This window comes from Stigmatopora argus, chromosome 20, assembly GCF_051989625.1.
Source record: "Stigmatopora argus isolate UIUO_Sarg chromosome 20, RoL_Sarg_1.0, whole genome shotgun sequence".
NCBI lineage: Eukaryota > Metazoa > Chordata > Actinopteri > Syngnathiformes > Syngnathidae > Stigmatopora > Stigmatopora argus.
The window spans coordinates 12,339,465-12,347,302 of NC_135406.1; the positions used below are offsets into that span (position 1 = coordinate 12,339,465).

The 7,838-nt window shown below is 62.4% G+C and overlaps 2 pseudogenes across 2 annotated transcripts in view; one reads left to right on the top strand and one right to left on the bottom strand.

Moving 5' to 3' along the window:
• The first annotated feature begins 625 nt into the window (after window positions 1–625).
• LOC144066171 (C-C chemokine receptor type 10-like) lies at window positions 626–2,267 on the top strand (annotated as a pseudogene). The gene is made up of 3 exons (XR_013297391.1): window positions 626–967; window positions 1,126–1,902; window positions 2,020–2,267. The product of XR_013297391.1 is annotated as a C-C chemokine receptor type 10-like (transcript).
• Window positions 2,268–3,576: 1,309 nt separating this feature from the next.
• The window catches only part of LOC144066172 (SRC kinase signaling inhibitor 1-like), a 4,646-nt pseudogene continuing 384 nt past the window's right edge, over window positions 3,577–7,838 (bottom strand). Inside the window, exons 2-14 of the transcript XR_013297392.1 lie at window positions 7,805–7,838; window positions 7,564–7,735; window positions 6,648–7,350; window positions 6,489–6,578; window positions 6,384–6,424; window positions 5,982–6,008; window positions 5,561–5,729; window positions 5,286–5,464; window positions 5,041–5,189; window positions 4,708–4,971; window positions 4,231–4,343; window positions 4,044–4,169; window positions 3,577–3,826 (exon numbers count right to left, since the gene is read on the bottom strand). The exon at window positions 7,805–7,838 is cut by the window's right edge and continues 96 nt beyond it. The product of XR_013297392.1 is annotated as an SRC kinase signaling inhibitor 1-like (transcript). The remainder of the gene's footprint in view (window positions 3,827–4,043; window positions 4,170–4,230; window positions 4,344–4,707; window positions 4,972–5,040; window positions 5,190–5,285; window positions 5,465–5,560; window positions 5,730–5,981; window positions 6,009–6,383; window positions 6,425–6,488; window positions 6,579–6,647; window positions 7,351–7,563; window positions 7,736–7,804) is intronic.

Sequence of the window (7,838 nt, forward strand, 5' to 3'; positions counted from 1 at the left end):
CTGTCCTTCTCACTTCTCATTCTGCTTCAAACGACTTTTCTGCTGAACGTGTCACTCCACATAGTCAAGCTTCCATTTCTGTGCAATATTTTTCCATCAGAAAACTCGCTTACAACTTTAGCTCATTTGATTTATTTCATAAGGGACAGCACATATTCATGAACATACATATGTCAATATGTAAGATTGCAGCCAAGGGCTAATTTCCATCTATAGTCCATCGTGTAGGTTGAAGGCAAACAATGACACATACCACACACACACACACACACACACACACACAGACACACAGACACACACTTGGCAAAGTTTTCGACAGTTCTTACCCAATTACACTGCTTGTTCTTCTATTTGCACATACTCCGTCCGACAACCGTTCCATCTTAAAAGAAGCGCATTTCTTTTTTACTTTGACTCGTTTGGCTGGCGGGCAGCAGCTCCACCAAACTGGTAGCCATAAGCTAACCTGCGAAATGTAATCATGCTGCGGAAGTAAACACATGACCCCAACCGCATCATATCATTGGCTGGACACAGTGTTAGTCCGTTTTTCCCGAAATGACCTTTTGTTGTCGTCGGTCAGTGACCGCGCAGCTGAGAGGGAACCCTGATTTAGCGATCATAGTGAAGAAGAATGAATGAAGCACATCGCCCCCCAACGGCAACAGGAAGAAGGACAATTCGACAGAAAGAGGGCAAACTTCCTGCCTCAACTTTCACATTGGCAAAGTACACAAGAGCGCCTTTTTGTGGTCATGCGGCGGTCGGCTGGGCGTGTCGACCGCATCGCTTCGCAGAACGCTCTTACACATTATAGATCAGAAACAAACGCGGGCTCCCCGCTTTCGCAAGAGACTCGGGTCAGGTCAGGGGTCGCCGAGACACGCCCGATTGGCTGACGGCTTCCGACAAGAGGCCAGATGAGGGCCGTGTGGGGCGCACAACGCAGGATGACGAGCGCCTCCAGGTTTGTGACTTTTGCTTTTTCCCCCTCATCTTAAATAAGTCACTTTTTTTCCAACACCTGGAACTACATTTTACACATCCATCCGTCCGTCCGTCCGTCCGTCCGTCCGTCCGTCCGTCCGTCCGTCCGCGACTAAGCTTTGACTCTGGTGTCGTCAGGCTGCCGAGCGACCTCGCCGTCCGTCCGTCCGCCGAGTACGACTTTGCCGACTACGACTTCGCCGACTACGACAACTGGTCGCTGGAGAACTGGCGCGAAGCGTCGGGCCACGACGACGACGGCGGCGTCTCCGAGTGGTGCGAGGCGGGCCGGCGCGAAGCCGGCGTCAAGGCCTTCCAGGCGTGTCTCTTCTCCGTGGTCTTCCTGTTGGGCGTGGCGGGAAACTGTCTGGTGGTGGCCACCCTGGCGGCCAGGCGTCGGCGCGGCCCGCGCTCGCCCACCGACGCCTTCCTCTTCCAGTTGGCGCTGGCGGACCTCCTGCCGCTGCTCACGCTGCCGCTGCAGGCGGTCGACGCCCACGCCGGCTGGATCTTCTCGGCGCCGGCGTGTCGGGTCACGCGCGGCGTTTACGCCGTCAACATGTACGCCGTCAACATGTACGGCGGCCCGCTGATCTTGGCGTGCATCGGCGCCGACCGCTACCTGGCCGTGGCGGCGCGCCGACCCCGGGCGCGCCGGACGTTCGGGCGGGCGGCCACGGCGGCGGCGTGGTCGACGGCGCTCCTCCTCGGCCTGCCCGAGCTCCTCTTCTCCGGCGTGTGGGGTTCCGGGCCAGAGGCCCACTGCGGCACTCTGGCCCGGACCGCCGTCAAGAGGGCGGCCGACGGCGCCGCCTTGGCCGTCCTTCGCTTTGTCCTTCCTGTCCATGGCGGCGTGCTACTCGGCCATCGCCGGCGTCTTGCGGGCGGGCGGCGAGAGGCGGCGACGCCGGCGCACCTTAAAGCTGATGGCGGCGCTGGTGCTGCGTCGCCGGCGCACCTTAAAGCTGATGGCGGCGCTGGTGCTGCGTCGCCGGCGCACCTTAAAGCTGATGGCGGCGCTGGTGCTGCGTCGCCGGCGCACCTTAAAGCTGATGGCGGCGCTGGTGCTGCTCTTCGCCCTCTTCCAGCTGCCGCACAGCGCGCTGACGTCCCTGAAGATGGCCGGGCCGCTTTGCGCGCCGCTGCCGGAGCGCGTGACGCGCAGCCTGGCCTACGTCCGCTGCTGCCTGGATCCCTTGGCGTACGCCCTGGCCGGCGGGCGCTTCCGCCGCGACGCCCTGGAGCTCCTGCGGCCGAGCCGTCCGTCTCCGTCTCGCTAGCTAGCTAGCTAGCCGGCCCGTCATTTTGAGCGCCAAAACAAAATGGGTCAATGTCAAGGAATACAAGCTGTCGTCGGTTGCGCCGGCATTCTGAGACCGGTCTGGGTCTAATGCTGAGAGTTGAAAAAAAAAATGCATTAAAAGCTCCTCCGACAGTCACCCGCCGTCTGGTCTCGGGAGATTTTTCGCGCGACAAGCGTTTATTCGCCGCCGCCGCCGCCGCCGGCAGCTGGAAGCTGGAGAAATGGAGGTCTGCTCCCGATCGACTCGGTGGCTAAAAGAAAGCAGACGCGTCCGAAACCAAGCGGAAGCGGCGGCCGGTGGCCGGCGGATGGCTTTTATTGTCACCACACGGGGAGGACGTCAAAAAAAGCACAAGGCGGTGGGTGGCGAGCGGGAGGTTCGGGCGGCGGGGAGCCGGCCGCACGCCAGATCCGGCCACCTTTTCTTCCACGCCATTTACGTACGATACTACACTGACGACGCCACGTTATTAGGAGAAATATGCTTAAGACAAGTAGTCGGCGTGCACGTCCACAGTTTGCATGCCACTTTCACAGTATGAAGAGCAATGTTCCCTCTAATTTTTCGTTGGTCTGAGCAGAAAGTCAACCTCCCTGAGCGCACTGAGTACCAGTGTGAGCGACATCATCGGTACTCGGATGATTCGCCTAAAGACGTTTCGCCGACGGACGTTTGACAGACGGGAAGGTCGCCGAATGAACGTTCGGCGGAACGTCCATTCGGCGACCTGTCCATTTTTCATGTAAAACATGCTGTAAAACACGAAAAACATAAGTGGACAGAGCTACTGCCACTTGCTGCCGCTTAAACGGCGCCATCATGGGGAAAGGGGTAAAAAAAAAAAAAAAAATCCATTTTTTTTTTTTTTTTTTTTTTTTTTTACTGCGCGCCATATGATTGCTGCTGCGCAGCGAGGACGAGAGTAGTGCGCAATTGCGCACGCGCGCAGCTTAGAGGGAACACTGATGAAGAGCGCAATTGTCCACGATGGAGAAGGGCAAATGACAGAAGCCAGGAGGTGGATGGTCCACGGATGGATAGGCGTGGGAAAAAAAGAAGAACGCTCCAAGTCCCAAAAAGAATCTTACACCATCGATATCTCACGTGCGTAGAAAAATAGAAAACAAGTAGAAAACATAGATGGCATTTGTCATTTTTCCACCCAGCACGACAACACGGACACATTCTCGACTATACAAGCGCACCCGAAAGAGAAGACGGAAGAGGGCCAAACGTCGGCGGCAAGGAGGAGGTTTGGGGTGGACTCCAGGGCCGGCCGACCGACCGGATGACCGCCGCCCCTTTTGAGGCGACAGCGGCGAGCGGCACCACCCTCTCCTCTCAAGGCGTCCTTTGCGCTTTGTCGGGCCAGCGTCTGGTCAACGCGCCGACGGCGCCTAGAAGTGGAAAACCTGCTGCCGCCCTCCCGGAAAGCCTCTCATCTCTTCCTTGGACTTGCGTCCTCCTTGTTCCAAATACTTGAGGCGGGCCGCCACCGTGGGACCTTTGACGGACGCCGGCGAGCCGCCCGAGATCTGCGGGGCCACACCGACGCACCCTGAGAGTGAGGCCAAGGGGGCGGAACGCAGACCACACATTTTTCTGCCCTTTGCTAGCGTCACTGGCGTTATCGGGGTTAGTAGCGACGGCCAGCGCCAAATTTTTCACCGCGTCTGTCGCATTCTGGCCGGCTAGCTTTCGTTGTCGATCGACGGCGTCGTCGATTAAAATTCGCGGCCGCGGCGTCGTTACCTCATTGTCGTCGGCGTCCCGCGGCTCCGAGCCCGACGTGGCGGGCGGCGTGGAGGCGGGGCGCAGCGCCTCGCAGGGGGTCCGCCTCAGCTTGGCCAGCGCTTTGGGCGTCTCGCCGTCCTCCGTCTTTCGAGGACGGCGGAGACGTCACTCCCGAAAACGGGGAGGCCGACGGGCGGCCGCTCACCTTGCCGTCGTCACGCTTGGCGACCGCCGCCGACGGGAAGCTGCGGCGGGGCGGCGGCGGAGGCGGGGACTTGGACGACTTCTCCGTGCGGCAGCGGGCCACGGCCGCGTCCGCTACGGAACAAACCAGGCGGCGAGCTCTTAGTGCGTGGCGAGGCGCGATGCTCGACCGGAGGAAACGACCGGCCGGCGTCCGCTCAGAGCAAATCTCCCGCCATGGATGTCAGCCAAATGAGTTTGGAAGTTAGAAAGCCCCCAAATGGGAAGTGGCTCGTAAAAGGCCCAAACATGAGCGGGGAGTGGCCTGCGGTCATTTTCCTTGGCTGGTTGCCATTGAGACGTCCAATCCCTTTCAGGCGGGACGCCCACTTCAAAGGGATGGGACGGGCCAGCGGCAAACTCGCCCGAGGTCACGGGAGAGCGGCTTGAGCGGACGCATCTTTAGCGGCGGTTGGCCGGCGACTCGCCCGGCTCTTACCCGCTCCTCGCTGGCAGGCCCCGCCCTCGGCGCCGTTGAGCTTCTGCGCCGCCAGCTGCACTTTGCCCGGCGACGGCTCGCCGCTAGAGGGGGCCATTTGAGGTTTGGGGGGCACGGCGGGCTTGGCCGGGGTCTTGGCGGCCGCGTCCAAGTCGGGCAGCGCCTTGAGGAGCTCGGCCTGCGTCTCCTCCAGCAGACGATGGATGTCCCGAGCGCTGAACTGCGTCAGGCTGGCCCGCTTGGGTCCCAGTCGCGCTCCGCCGCCTGAAACGTCGACGTTGTCGTTTGTTTTTTTTTTGGGGGGGGGGATTTCTGCGGCGAGAAGCGGCTCACCAGGGTGACGTCGACGGAGGTCGGAGCGCGCCCCTCGGGCCTCCTCTCGCCCGCGTGCCCGAGTCGCGAAGCTCGCCGGCTCGTCGTCGTCGTCCGTCGGGCCCGGGGGCCGCTCGCCGGCGTCTCGCGGCTCCTTCTCGCCGACCCGTCTGCGTCGGCGCGACGGCAACGAGGGAAGGCGAGGCCGAGGAAAGGGAAGAGCAGAGGGTCGGTGTCAGGGAAGGCCGGGCAACCGGCATACTGACTGCAGCTGTTGCACCAGCGCCTCCTGCCGTTTCAGGTACTTGAGGCGCTCCTCCTCCACCAGGAGGCGCTGTCGCTGCGGAGGATCTTCTTGCGCACGTGCCGCGGCCTCCAGAGTCAGGGCGCCGAGCTCCGCCTCCGTCTGCCTCAGCAGGGCCAGCACCGAATCCCGATTTTCCAGCTGAGCGGCGGGCGGCGCGATAGCGGCGACGGCGCCGAGTCGCTCGGCCGGCCGGCCGGCCGGCTTCACCCCGGCGCCGCCTTCTCTCCGTCTCACCTGCATGGAGCGCAGCTGCGAGAGTTGCCCACGCAGCGCGTCGGTGCTCTGCTGCAGGCCCAGCAGCCGGCGCCGCATCTGCCCGCTAGACGCGTCGGGCGGCCGGGCGGCCGGGCGGCGGGGGATGACGGCGGCGGCATCAGGGCCAGGGGCCCGGACGGAGTGGCCGCTGTCGCCAAACGCTTTGTTCAATACATTCAATGCGTTTAGGCAATCGCGCGCACGCTAACGTGAGCCATAGGTTCCCAAACGACTCCACCGTTGGTTTGGGCGAGACTTTGGACACCCCCGGCCGACATACGCCAAGGAAAAAAAACCCAGGCACCAAACAAGAAGACACTAGCTGGCACATAGACACGCATTCACCAAAGAAACATGCTGACACAAACATCTGTCGCTAACCAAGTGATGGATAAAGTACCTGGTCTGATTTTTTTAGCAGGTCCAGCTGGAACAAGAAGCATGAGTTACATGCGAGCGGCGTTTAGCGTGGCTCTGGGGGTGAATGGCGCCACACCTTAGCATTTCAAAGCTAGTAAGATAGAGGTAGGCGGCTGCAAACGACGTCCCGACACAAACAACCGCCGCCGAGCAATCCATTGGCACGTATCCATTCTGGGATTTTTTTTTTAGCGGCTCCGGCTAGAGGGAGAAGCGCGAGCGGCATTTACATGCTAGCGGCATTTAGCTTGGCCATGGGGTGAATGGTGCATTAGCATTAGCATTTCAAAGCTAGCCGTACGCCCTTGCATATCGAGAGCGCCGTGACGTTAGGAGCTAGCCTTCACCACGTGCCCGCCAGCCGTTCCTCGTCCTTACTCACGTTCGGTTCCCGAGCCGTCGCTGGCCGATTCCATTTGGTCCCTGCGGGGAGACGTCAAAGGCAATTTGCCAAGGAGGGACGGCAGGGAAGCAACGCGGCACTTACGGAACGTCGTCTTCGGGCCCTCTGCCGAGGACTCTCTGCAAAAGTCCCGTCAGGCTGGCGATCTGCTTTTCCATCGCCTCCATGCGCTCCCTTGACGAGGGCGCACGCTCGTTAGCCGGAAAGGGGCGGGGGTCGCCTTCCGCGCGGCCTCGACGCCACCTGGTGTCCGTCTCGTCCGCTCGGAGCCCGTCGGCTCCCGCCGCCGCCGCCGCCATCAGGCACAGCTGCTCCGAAGTCAGCCCCCTGACCCTGGGACCGTCTCCGCCCAGGCACACCGAGTCGCGGCGGCGCTCCGACCTTCCCGGAGAGCCGCGGGACGGAAGCGTCCCGCCGTAGGGGTCGCGCACCTCGCCCATCTTCTGCGGCGAGGAGGGAGGCGTGGGCACGCGCAGCCCGACGGCCAACGCGGACGCCGCGTAGGCGTCGTTGTAAAAGGGGCCACCCGCTCTGTAAAGGCCGATGCCCTCCATCGGGGCGCACGCCGCCGCCCCCCCCCTCGCCGATACAAAGAGCCGTACGGGTCGTTCCGAGCGGGGAGCGGCGAGTGCGGCGTCTCGCAGAAACCCCCGCGGGGCTCCGGACAGTAGGGCTCGGCGTAGACGCCGCCCCGCTCGTCGGCCCGCGGGAGGAGCGCCACCCGGGCCCCGCCCGCCTCGTCGTCCGGCTTCACGTCGCGCCGTTCCAGGATGGCGCTGGAGGAGGCGCCGAAGAGCGGCTGCTGCGGAGGCGACGCGTACGAGGAGGGGCGGCCGCCGCCGTAGAGGAGGCGAGTGCGCGACGGCGAGCCCTGAGGCGAGGCCGGCGGGGCCGCGCCGGGGCGCCGGCCGGGGGGTGAGTCCTGGGGGGCGTATACCATTTCTCGCTGGAGGGAGGGAGGGAGGGAGTCAGGTAGCGAGAGAGGATGGGAGGGCGGGATCAAGAGGGGCAAGAGAGGGGAGAGAGGGGAGGAAGGAATGAAAGGCCGCAGGTCAGGAAGGAAGGAAATTCCGTTTCCCTTCCAATGTCCATCTCAGTGTCCATTTTCAGTCTCGGCGGTGTCGGTGGCGGCGGCGGGAAGCAGACAAGACGTCCTCACCCTCAGGTCACCGTTGGCCAGGGGCGAGTTTCGGGGTCCCGGGTAGGTCCCGTAGACGGGCTCCTTGCAGTAGATCTTGATGACGCAGCGGTCGCGCACGTCTCGCGGGTCCTCCAGCTCGTAGAAGACGTTGCGGCTCTCGTCTTTGATCAGCAGAGCCGTGCTGGGAGACCTGAAGGATGGAAGGAAAGATGGCCGTCTACGGCAAACACGCCCCCCCCCCCCTCCCGGCCCGCCTTACCTGAGCGTAGCCATGCTGAGCCTCTGGGGGAACA